Raw genomic sequence first — 13641 nt, 5'->3', positions numbered from 1 at the left:
TACTGTAGATTACATTTTAATGGCTTTTCTAACCTTTCATAACACCTATGTTGTTACATTTATCACAGCTTTTTTAAAAAGAACAAATTTGACCTTTAGAGTGTTTCATCTGTTCTCCAATTGAACTTATGCTCTTCGTGTAAGAGACAAAAGAGCTAAATTTAGTCTGTTCCCCCCCCAAACAAAACAGATTTGCTTTTTAATGCACTACCTGCAAGGCATTCTCTTCCACAGCTAAACATTTTTACTTTAGACAAAACAAACTTAGTCATTAACACCTGTTTCATGTGCAATGTATCTTCTATTGCAGATATGATTGATGACAAGAATTACAATTGAGCAAGATTTTTTTTAATTCAATAAAGAATTAGTTAGGTGCTTAAAACTTCACGTTACAAGTGGAAAAAAAATATAAACCTCTCCTACAGTCTTTGAATAACCAGGGTGCTTCACATCACTAATTTCAACTACTTGATTTCATTGCATAATTACTTTTCCAGATAAGTAATTGCAGACAAGATTTGATGTGATACTCAATTATTTAATGTCACATTTTGACCATCGTGAAAGGTTTTCAGTAATTGATTCTCATGTATCAAGGCAGCCATGTTGCATGATTTAGAAATCTACCTTAGCAGCTGCACGTTGGCCCTCGTTACTACCAGCCTTACACCATTCCTAACTTGAGATGTTGAATTGTGACCCTCTGATGCTCTTTTGAGAGACTGGCAATGAGGACAGCAATTGCACATGATGAAGCGATGTTTACCTAGTTCCATCTCCTGTTATAGAATCACTTCACTTTTCTGTTGGGGATAATGCTGTTCACACTGGTTATCTGACTATGCTTAGCTATTAATCATATTCCTTGCTATCTTCTCATTAAGAAACAGAACCCTGCAGTTTAATTATTAAGCACACAGTAGGCTGACACATCATGGGGTTTGCCAAAAGACTGTCACAAATTCCAATACAAAATCAGTTATTAACTTGCATACAGAAATACATAAACAAAAGGTATATATGCGAAAGCGAGTTGCCATTCCAACTCATTTAAAAGTATTTCATTTCTAAAAAAAAGTTCATTTTAACTATTACCTATTTGTTTGGTCTAACAGAGTGAGCTGCAGTTGAAGAGAAAGATTCTTTCACCTAGGAATGGAGATTATAAAATGGATTCTGCAAGCTTTACTCAAATTACTTCAATGGGACAACTGACATACATAAGGATCGCTAAATTCTTCTGTAAAATACCTAGTCTTTTTTTTGTTTCTGCATGTACGTACTTGATAAAATGTTAGAAAAACCTAAAGAGCAAGAGGATTTGTACAGTGGAGCAGAGGCTCAAGGGAAGCTTTTCTGTGATTTGTACTGGGACAGTTTTTGCTTAACATTTTCATTAATTATTTTGGCACAAGGCAACATGCTGATGAAATTTCCTGATGACAAAGTTGGAAGGTACTGTCAAGACTGAGAAGGATAAGAATATTACATAGCAAGAATTGCACAACCTTGTGGACTGCATTAATAGAAAAGGGAAGAAATTCAATAATACAAAACGTAAGGTCATGCTTCTGCTAGTAACAGAAACTTCAGTTCTAAACTCAGGAGGAAGAAAAGCAGGACCTCACTGCATCTGTCTAAGGAATCTGAGCTGCTAGTGTGATGTAAATACGAAAAGGTAAATTATCAGTATTTCTTAATTAATTTTATTTCTCAATTAATTTCTTGATTTTTTAGAGGTACTTCCAATAGCATACCGTTCGCTTCATCCACATTAAATAAAAAGGTCAAATTCAACTACAACAGCTGCAGAGAAAGTCCTTTTTGTGTTGTTCAGGGGAATGGAGCAACTACGTTGTAACAGGAACCTAAGAAAGTTTCATTTGTTTATCCTAGCAAAACTATGAAGAGGGAAGAAACAATAGGAGGAAGAGACTGTTTAAGCTAAGGACAATCCTGAAACACTAAAACTCAAGGAAAAACTAGTTATTCATAAATTTAGGCTGAAAATATTTTTTCAAGTTATTTTTAAAAAGTATTTTGGTGTTGGCTAAGTGAGGGTCTAGAACAGCCTTCCAAATCCATAGTAACAAAAAAGGATAGCTTATAAAAGAAAATTATATGATGCCAATACTAGTGGTAGTCTGAACTCAGCAACTTACAGGAAGACCCTTCCAGTCCTTTGCAAGCAGTATAAACATTCAAAAATAATGAAAACGTCAAATGTCTAAAAAGCATTTACATTTACTACATTGCAGATTTTAATATATAAAAACAAACTTTGAAAATAAACTGTAGTTACCTGTTTTAATGAAAGGATGCTTTGCTTGCCTCACTATAACAACATGCTTCTAAATGTATAGCTGTATGGCACTCCAAATCCAAGCTCTGACTTTCTGGTTGGGCGCTTTGATGATGTCCCATGTGTGCACCAGCTACCTAAGTTCGCACAAACCTCTGTGAATCAAAACCACAGAAGTACAATACAGCTTTACTTGCATCTCCACCCCGTGCCAAATTCTGAACTTACGCCAACACAACTTCATCAGTTTCACCAGTTTATACCAACATATTTGTTTTCCCTCCCAGCCACACAAAAAGGAAATTTGTCTTAAGTTTTACAGTTCACTGTTAGTTAGCAATAATGGTTACTCCTGTTCTGCAAGAATATATTGAATACATGAAATTTGACCATAAAGAGTGCTGACGACTCAGAGACCGAGTCAGAAGAGTATTAAATATGATAATAATTCTGTTTCACTTTAGCAGGACCTGTTGCATGATTAAGGTTAAGCATGAGCCTAAATGTTTTTGCGAGGACAAAGTCAGAACGGTCAGTAATATGCACATCAAACACCTGTCTGAAGCCACTGACAGTGACAGTACTTACTTCCTGCCTACTCCAGGACTCTTACTCCTTGCAAAAAATTAAGTATGTGTGTGGGTGGAAAAGAGGAGATCATCTATTTTAAACAACTATACAGCTTTTACTTCCATTACATTCCAGAAAATTATAATCCTGTTAGAAAAAAATGACATGCTAAGCCATTTTCAGTATGCTAATGGAGGGCATGTTTCTTTCAGCTATCTGTACCCAAACCATTGTTTTTTTTTCTTTTTCATTAAAAATTTTCAAGGATTTTCTGAAACCGAAAACTGATTTTCAAAACTAAAGACAGGAGAAAAGAACAAGAAAATAGATGAACACTAGTTTTATATATAAAATATATATACACAAATAAAATATACAATCTTATTTGTTTCATTTCTGCAGAATTTTGCTAGAAGGTAGGTATTATTTATGAAAATGAATCTGCAGTTTTAAAAATCAGCAGCAATATAAAAATTTAGTCACATTGGACTGAAAACTCCCAAGTGATACTACCTGAATGATAGCTAAATAGCTCATACAATACACACCTTTTTTAAACTTGTTAATTAAAGACTATTTTTGCACCAATAATGCAATGCATTATTTGAATTGATTAATGTAAGAGATATAATTTTTCTACACAGAAATTGACTGAACAATGAAACTTCCAAAATCTGACACAGTAGTCCAGTTATGAACTTGCCTCCTAGAAAGAAGCTGGTTTTAAAGGTGAACAGCATAGGTTAAGCAAGCTAAGGTAGCAGTAGAAGGTCACAAAATACATAAGTGTTTCAGGCTCAGCAGTCCAATGCCATAATCTTATGTTTTAGCAAAGAACTGAAGCTACTGACAGGAGTGCTCTAAATAGTGATTTCACCATGGACTTGCTAACAAGTCATTTGAAATGGGAAAGAAATAGAGCCCTCTGTACGGTACGGATGCACACAGAAAGAAATAAAGGCAGCAGTATGCCTGAAAACTGGGCTACGCATTCAGGCAGAACAAGAAAAATTAAAATTATACAAGAAGGGCCAAGGTTTTGATGCCACCTGCATATAATACCTAAATGGCATATTAGATAATGACCAAAATACTCCTCCAGGCAAAAGCAAATGCCTAGTTTTGCTAGGGTTCAGGGTAACAAAGACTTTAGCAACTTCCCTGGAGCCACATTGCCTGGAAAAGGCAGACCCCTGCAATGCAGTCATCAGCCAATCAATGATGTATGCTCTAATCAGATCCTGACAGCAGTAATCTATGTAGACCACCTTTCTGCCAAATAATTAATTCTTCTTAATGCCTATATCTAGTTCAAAATACCACAAACAATGGTTCTTTCAAATGCTGTACAACACCAACGAACTTCAAATAATTTCTACTTCCTTCCAATATTGGCCTCACTTTCCGATCTCAGAGATCGTAAATAATTCAGGTACCACTTTGCCACTCTCTTCATAGCTTATACTATGTCATATTTGATTCCTTTAAGCTTTTATTCAAGCCTCCCATTTTCTGGCCACCTTTCCTGTTCTCCAAATGCTCTCCATTTTCTCTTTAAGATTTCTCAGTGGTTTTCTGGTAAAGGAAAACCCAGAACTGACAGGATACAGTAGTTCCCAAGTCTCCTGGTAGTTTCCATCACCCACAGCAACTTTAGATTATTGTCCCTAAAAAAGTATTACCAGATCAGCACCGTGCACGCTCCAAAAGAGAAGGTGAGCTGCCATTGATTAGCATTGCCTGAGGTAAGTAGACCCAGGCATTAAATTAAATATTGGTAGACAGAAAAAGCTGTCCTACATGCCTTCCCCCATCCTCCCAACCATAGCTGCTGACACTTTTACAACTACTACACTTGTCTTCCAAAGACCATTTCCACCTTTCTGCAAAAACCATTTGAGACGAAAGGCTCCTCAAGGGCACCAGAAGCACCATCCAGACTCGACCCCTGTCCTCAGCTGCCGACTCTATTCCAATCTTCCAAGCAAAGCTTGAAGTATGTGTAGGAGCTGTCCATGCCAAGCATCAATTCCCCAGCCAACTCCTATTATACTTAACAGCAGAACCAAAATAAAACATGGATATTTTAGTGACTTTTAAAGTAGAAATTATCACATACACAAATCAAAGATATCTGCTGATCCCATACCGATACAAGTATGGCAGATGTTGTCAGAGTTTGTCGAGTTTATTAACCTTCTCAGTTTACACTAGTGTATAGGGCAAGGATATAGAAACTGTTTACAACTGGGAGAGCTCATCTTTTTCAACTATGTGAAACACTTGTGGGATAAAGCCCATTTGGTATTAACATTTTTCTTCCGAACTTTAAGTTTCTATTTGAAAGTAACGTTAGCTCTTAGGATCAAATTAAAAACTAGCTGCAGTACAAGACGAACCTGGCTGATTCTTTCAATCAGAAACCAACAATGCTTCAGTTCCACTGAAGTTCAACTTTCTAGCCTTTTTTTTTTTTTTTTAAATATACAATGGTGGCAAATTTAGAGATTTCAAAGATAAATAAATAATTACACTCCTGCTGACTATGACAGCTTCAGACAGAATCACCTCATGCAGAAACTTAGGAAGCATATTTGGGAAACAATTTGTAGCCCTAGAAAAATCAAGGCTTTCACATTATAGGCCAATTGCTCTTACTTTATTTGAAGTGCAATATTTCAGCAAATGTTGGTCTCTGAATACTTGGCCAATTCTTTTTCCGTGGTTTGGCTAACTCCAAACTTTCTTTTTCATTGTCAGTACTGTGCACTGATTCACCTGCTGCTCTAGTATCTCATCGGCTAAAGAATGGCACGTTTGCGTTTCTTTTGGAATGCTCCCACAAAGACCACTTCTCCTTCCCCTCCTTGCATTGCCCCACAACACATCCTTTTACCACCTCAGCAACTATACAGTACTTGTCATCACCTTCAAGCGCTCACTTCAGCCTATTCCTACCCTAGCTACTACTGTGAACAACTGAAAGATTAGTATCTTCTTCATATAGCCTTGAATATTACGCTCCTTCACCTCCTAACCACACTCAAAATGGCATCGATGCTTTCTCCTATAATTTCCTGAAACAAGGTAAGAACTTTCTATAAACATCTGTGAATGTTCTCTTTCAGCCCATAAAACCTCCTCTTGCCAGAATGCCACACAAAAACGTTGACTGGGGGATGAACTAACTGCTGAGTAGCAGACGACCAACATCTCTGTTCCTCTGCAAGTCAGCTATACATTTGTATCCATCTTAGACTGTAAATTCCTTTTTGAAGAGAACTGTGTCTGGTACAAGAAAGATCATCACCTATGACAGTAATATGAAAGAACACACACACTCAAAAGGTATACACCTACGTAGCTTCACGTTTTCAGGAGCATGTGAAGGCAGAGATTTTTACATAAATGGCTTGCCCTCTTCTATATCCTTAGAAACCTTCAGTTCCTGCTTAGACTGGATTGCTAGAGGTACCTATTTGTCTCCTCATAGCAGATAGGGTGATTTACCCTTCAGTGAGTCACAAAACACATTCACTTATAGAGGCAATAAATGTATGCAAGACAGAGGAAGCAGGTTAAAAAAAAGGAGTTAAGGGATGCCTCTGTGGCTGGACTTTGCTTTGACTACCACTGAAGTGTAAGGACCCGTCATCGTCCACACATATCACGGCACAAAACCAGAGAAAAATCTGTGAACCACTACTCTCTGAAAAACAAACAAATAGCTATAGGTGCCTTTTGACTTATCTGTGTTTTCATATGAATTAGAAAGATTCTGAATCACAACCAGATTTGTCTTTTTGTGCCAGCATTCATGTCAAAACTGCTGCAGGATCAATCTGGGAACTTCAGTTATTTCATGTGCTGGGCACTGAAGTAGGAAGAAGGATAACATTAGCCTATGCAAGATGTCACACAGAAAATCATCTTCTAAAGCCACAAAAAGTGGTGCAGCACACAAGGTGATGCAAGCCATATGTAAGGCAGCTCCTTCTATGAACAGCTCTGTGGCCCTGTACAATTCTATTTGTGAAGGGGGTTTCTCTGCTTGTCTCCTATTATCCTGGATCACTCAGAAAAGTTAGCTGCAGAACTGGAGGAAACTACTATTGCTTTAACTACCAAGAGTTGATTTTGACATGCATACATTACTACTTATTCACAACACCGAAGATGCGTTGCAAAGGTCTTCACTATGTTTCTTATGTCTTAATGTGCACTGTATTTTTACTCCTTTTCTTACAGAGCTCCATATTGGCTTTTATTACATAATTCCTATCGGCTGGATAGCGTACCAAATCAGTCGTATTTTCACTGTTAGCTTCTTTAAGAACAAACTCTTTCCCATCTCCAGGCTACTTCAGACATCTTTCACTACTCTGCTCTTGAGTTTATCTGCCATTTCTTAAAAAAAAAAAAAAGTTGAGATAAGCCTCCAATCTATGTGAAGTTAAGCAGTTTTGAAAATCTTGTATGAAACGTAGAACAGACACTTTCAATATCTCATGCTTGTTTGACATCATGCAAGTTACATTGCCAAACTGCTGAAAATGACACACATCTTCCAGTGGCATAAATGATAAGGAGTATCACATAGATCTTTATTTTAAAATGTATTTCACAAAATATGTATTACTATCGTACTTTCACATATCTTAATCTCATTCATTTATTCTTCTCTTTCGTATGCTGGATATAAGATGCCCAAGAAATACCTATTTTTGCATGTATTTTGCCAATAGGTAGGAGCAAGCTGTAATCCTCCCCTTGGGGTACATTCATTTGCAAATACAGACCAGCAGCAACAAAATATATTTTTCCTTGCAAATCAGGAACAGACTGACTTCTAATCAATATCCCCTCTTAATGAATCCTATTGATATACCCAAGCAATGCCATGATAGATTATCATCCATTCCACACAGGACTTTTGCCAATACCTGAGCACACAACCAGCCTCACTCAGTATCAGTTCACGGCCATCTTCTTGTTGACACCAACATGCATAAAACAGGATCTCAGGACTACAACAGTGTATTCTAGAACAGACAAGTCACCTGTCTCTGTCATCTATTGGGCTTTGGTTGTGTGGAGATGATAGACAGCCACATATTTTCATTGCCAAATCTGGTCAAACGGACTTCTCTTTATTGCTGTAGTCAGACTACTCTGACTACTGTATCACAGGAAGCTATGACTTCTTCTCGACCTCAATTAGTACATTCATTATTCATCGAAGTACAGTTTTCATTTGCTTCCCCTGGGAACAGCAGAGTATCACTGTGAGGATCTTTCAATACAACTTCACCCTCTTAATACACACGGGATTTGCTGACAACTAACAGCTACTCATTCCCTTGAGTAAACTTCATATTAATAGGACTGCATGGTGAATCATGAGATGGTATTAAATCATGCCTCCTGCCTGTAAAAGTACATCATTCTAGCACCCTACTATGCCAAGTGCAATGGTTTGATTGCAGAAATCAGCATAGGGTAGATATCCTAAGTGAGCAGGGTGCCTTGGAGAAATAACCTATTCAAACCCCAAAATAATAAAGACCCTACAGGTCTTTAAAGGAATCAGAGGGGATTTCTGTTCAGAACTGACAACTTTCATATTCTCCAGAGATAAAATATCAAGACTTGAAGGCATTAGATGTAATGCAAGCTATAATTCAGCTCTATTCAAGACATCGGCAATAGTTTTATGTACTGAAGTTTAGCCTAGAACTACAAGCTAGGAGCATCTGGCACAGGCAGGATTCGGCCAAAAGCATTAGAAGGCACAGTTGATATGACGTTTGCCTCCAAATCTGAATAACACAAAGTTAAGAGAGCTTTTTCAACTTCATTGCTACTTTATGTCTGAATTCATTTCAGTCTCATAGATATCTCCTAATGCAGCTCTTCAGAGACACACTCAATCCCATGTTCAGCAATTCAGCCACCACTCCTAAACTCAGTCTGATGCTCACAGGTAGCTGCTGTGCATAGCCTATCCAGCCAACAGATTACATAGTATAGGAGCACCTGGCTTTTCCTGAGATGGGTCAGACCTCTCCTGCCCATAGTCTGAAGGTCTGTGACTGAGGCCAGGTCAATGTGAGTGGAAATGCTCTGGTACTCTCTGCAGGCACCTTCGTGTGAACAGCTAGTACACAGGAAAACTACTTTGAAAGAATAAAGTTCCTTGTATTAAGCTTCAACAAAACTTCCTGGTAATACAGTAAATAGATTACACCTTAAAGAATCACATCATGTGTTTTCTTTCCTCCCCTCCCCCAAGACCTCTTAGGCAATATTCTACTTACTCATTATACATTCCAGTCCCAAATAACTATTCTACCAAACAGGTGATTTTCTTCAGCAACCACAATGGATACTGAATTAACGTGAATATTTGATTTCTAATGTTCTCTCTCACAACAACTTCCTCAGGACAACGCAAACCTATGGGGATCGTGCTACTGATCAGAATAATAGAAAAGGATAGAACAAGCACCAAAGAACAGAAAACCGTAACACTCAATGCCAGGTGGTAAGAGCCTTTCCTGTCATCTACTTACCAACCTTCTTACTTTTGGTTAATTCCATTTGATATTAGAAGGGAATACAGAAAGGACAGCCTTTTTAATCTCACCTTCATTTAGGTTTTAATCAAGCTTTGTCAGTGCCCTTGGAGCACACCAGCGAAGTGTAAATTTTTGCAGAGAAGGGCAACAGAAGAGGATTATTTCTATTTTTATTGAAATCTACTTTAGCTGACTTTAGCTGATATTAAGGTTATTAGTTGGATATCAGTAAGATTATATTGCTGCAAGAAATAAGAGAAAGAATAAGTAGTCTCCTTCTAAGACCTGAGGTGTGCCCAGTTCTCCTGCAGTGCAACATAGGAGGATCAGATAACAAAAATTTAACTCAAGCTCTTTGACTGAGAGCATCTTACCTTTTCTCAAGATTTTTCGATAGTGATCTATCCCGAACCACAAGAAATGCAACCATGATACCGTTTAGTAAAAAAGCAAAACACCAAAATGTGTGTAACTGAACACCAGGAACAAATGAAAATAAGAAATGTAATATTCCCCTACAAGTTTTGATTTGTGTTGCTCAACAAAAACGAACTGCACTGAAAGTTCATATCCTGTTGTTCCCACAGACATAACTTTTGCACATCTGGATTATAAATGCTATTATTGAAACATCTCTCTGGTATTGCAATGACAGAAAAGTGCTACATAGCTGCTTCTACGGAGCTGTCAGATTTCAAGATAATTAATGAGTCAATTGGGACTAGTGGATTCTTACAGAAGTTATTTTCAATGGTTTTTATCATTCTCTCAATTTTTTTTCTTAATGATAGGTCTCCTTCACAGCCTGCTTCCTTAGATGCTTGTGTAATCTAGTACTACTGTATAAGCAATGGAAGTTAACAACCTTTGTTGTTCTCTACTGATCTATTTGGCCATTTATGGTACTAGTAAGAGTTACATTTCCTGAATTCTTATCCTCTACTGTTCAGCTCTGATTAGCTGCTAAGATCACGCAAACAAAACACTGAACAGTTTTGTGCTCCATAGCACTTATTCCTCGAGAAGCTATGCAAATAACCAGTGGCCACCACGATCACAGATCAGAGGCCGCCTGCTGTAACTCAGCTTCCTTCATAAATCTGTGAAAATAACACTTTCCCTTAGAGTTTCCATAAAGCAGTTTCAAAGTTCATTTTCTGCTGGAAGGGAGCACACACCACTTTTATGATTTTAGTGTAACTAAGTACTTAAAATTATTATCAAGCAAAATATACACGAATAGGATGATCAGAGAAGATGCACATAAACTGTACAATGCATTAATTTTAGAGCAAAGCCAAGGACAACATCCTTAGTGGAAGTCAATAAACTGTGTTGATCTACCCCAGGAGATATTTTGATCCTGGTTTTCTCTCCCATTAAAATCCTTTTCTGCATTGCATACGAAAAAAAAGCCCATCAACGCTCCATTCCCACACATGCATTTGAAGACACCTGCATGGTTTGTTTGGTTGTATATGAACACATATGTTTGTTTATAACGAACAGTTACTATGACACACACCCTGTCAAACCATTTAGCAATAAAAATTATAGGAAAAAAACCAAACAAAACCACAGAACCTTCCCCCCCAACCCCACAGTGGGTTTCTGGAAATACCTTTAAAACAAAGTTCCCTACAAACAGCATCACCCTGGCATTCCTGTGGTTTTTTTAGAAAACTGTATTTAGAAGTTCCTGTTTGGGTTTCCATTTGTCACGTGTTTGTGAAGAGTCAAAACTGCAAGCGTAATCCTCCAAATCTATTGAAGACCATTTACTGACACTTGAAGGAGCAGATTTGAAATCCCTGTTTTATGTTCACATCTTTTGCTGCTGATGCACATGGATAGGTGAGAGGGAGATAACAAAGTATTTCTAACAAGCCCTTGCATAAAAAAGTGAGGCATTTTCATTCTACGCTAAAAACTGAATGCCACTTTGAAAAATAACATTTAAATAAGCACCTGGAACATCAGTCCTACATGAGTTAATGATGCATACTTTTCTGAGTAACTATTCTTACTATACTTTTTTTTTCCTTTGAATGCAGTTCTTTATGTATATACAAGGGGTAGTTTAGTTCACATTAAAATGATATTGAACAACTGTATTTCAATGGAAAACCTGTGTACATAGAACAACCACATTCCATTAACAGCACTTCAAATGCCTCACATGTACACATATAAGAAACAGCTACAGATAGCTGTAGCTCTATAACAGTATACAGTGGCAGCTCAATAGCCATGAAAATACTACAAACTCATGTTCTTCCTTAAACATTTTTAATAGGTGACTTTCTGCTACGATAAAAGCTACAGAAAGCCTAATTTTAGGATTTGTTCATCATTAGCGTTTGGGAGTTCTTCTACATTCTATTTTTGAGGCAAAAACAGTCACATGCTGTGTATTCGGAATTTTTCAGTCATTTACCTTAACCCAATCAGAGAGAATATAGTGGACGTCAGTGTTACATAAAGAAACTCAAAACAGTTGACAGATACATTAAAACCAAACAAAACAAAATCAGAACAGATAATCACAGAATCATAGAATGGTTTGGGTTGGAAGGGACCTTAAAGATCATCTAGTTCCAAACCCCCTGCCACGAGGGGTTGAAACAAGCACTCTTCCAAGAGGAAACCCATATGTAGAAGAGTCAAGTTCTACAGTGTTGTCTCCCTGCTCGTACAGTACAACTTCTCTTCGCAAGGGAATACCGAGAGTTGTTGGGCCCTGACTAAGATCTGTGAGAGTAAAAGCAATTTGAGCATTGCTTTCCCCAGCTGATCCTCTGGCAACAGAGAAAACATTTACTCAAAAATAATTCTAGTTAATTAATATTTTTTCTGTAATCAGTAAGAGTTCATCAGTAGCTGTTTCAGTAATAAATGAAAGTTAATACATATTTCTAATTTTTGTATTAGCATTCACAATTCAAGAACTTTATTTAAATATAAAATGTATGGTGAAATCAATTCAGTAGTGCTGAAATCAACTTAACCCATATATTATAAACTAGAAATTCACTATTAAATAAAAACTGCCTGAGATCATCACATATTTTTAATGGAGTAGCATTTATTCAACCAAAATAAAGGATTATTGTGCAAATACTAGACAGCTAATTACATAATGTACCTTTACAAAATTACATATTATGGGTGCAGCTTGTTTTCCTGGTTTCTGTTTGAAAAAATAGATTGTTTAATAACCCATCAAAGCTATCTGTAAACCAAGGAAACAATAGAGCAGATGTTACTGTTGTCTTGTGCCTCACAGACATAATTAAATACAATGAAACACTCATGCACCCAAATAATAGAGGACAAACAAATACAAAAATGGTACTCTATAAACATAAACCTCATTTACTGGGCACCTGTCTTATATTAATCTGTGATATTTAAACCAGTGATGAAAAAGGAAAAGAGGGTATTTATCCACCTTCAGACTACAGAACAAACAACAAACAAAAAATTCCTCTCAGTAGTAAGTATCTTTGACTTCTGCAATACTGATTCCCACATTGTTGACTTTCATAAAGCTAGGAGGGAACCATATTTCCTATTGTACCAAGCCAGGACAAGGCAGTCACATTTTCTCTAAGCAAAAGCTACATGAATCAATGACTTTGAATGATCCAAACAAACTAAAACCACTGCGCCTGCTGTGTAACACAAAGTCTTAAGATTCCCCTGGAAAGCTAGATTCCCTTTAACTGCAAAACATGTTCTCTGTAATTATTTTCTACCCCTCCCCCTTTTGTAAAACAGTAATAGAAAATACAGATCAGATTCCGTAAGTATCAAACCAAGCGTTTATTTTCTAGGAGAGTGTCCCATAACATTGTTTAATACTCTATTTCACATCAGAATTTTGAGAGCTTTTTTAAACCATCCTTCATCTTAATTTCTATAATCAAACGTAGATACGTATTTTCTTTAGTAATATCAATATCCATCCACTATTTGAAAAGAATCATTATGTGAATTAATACAAAATTAAGTACCCAATCCTGCAGTTGCTATTAGGAAACAAAGATTCCAGATTAAAAAAACAACTTTGAAAATTAACACTCACATTTACTGCGAAAGAATATGGAAGTGTATTTTTGCTAATAAAAAATTATCTTGATTTTAAAATTATAAATACTTTAATAGTGTTATTAGATTTTTTATTTT

At 36.8% G+C, this 13641-nt stretch overlaps 1 protein-coding gene across 27 annotated transcripts in view; it reads right to left on the bottom strand.

The window, feature by feature from the left end:
• The window catches only part of RBFOX1 (RNA binding fox-1 homolog 1), an 853949-nt gene that overhangs the window by 248715 nt on the left and 591593 nt on the right, over window positions 1-13641 (bottom strand). Inside the window, exon 1 of one of the 27 annotated variants that reach the window (XM_068420326.1) lies at window positions 2306-2441. The exons of the other annotated variants lie outside the window; for them this stretch is intronic. The gene's annotated coding sequence lies outside the window, so the exon portion shown is untranslated. Of the gene's footprint in view, window positions 1-2305; window positions 2442-13641 lie in introns of those variants that run through there. 27 annotated transcript variants of the gene reach the window in all.

This window comes from Nyctibius grandis, chromosome 30 (genome assembly GCF_013368605.1).
Source record: "Nyctibius grandis isolate bNycGra1 chromosome 30, bNycGra1.pri, whole genome shotgun sequence".
Lineage (NCBI taxonomy): Eukaryota > Metazoa > Chordata > Aves > Nyctibiiformes > Nyctibiidae > Nyctibius > Nyctibius grandis.
This window is presented reverse-complemented; position numbering and strand designations above follow the sequence as displayed.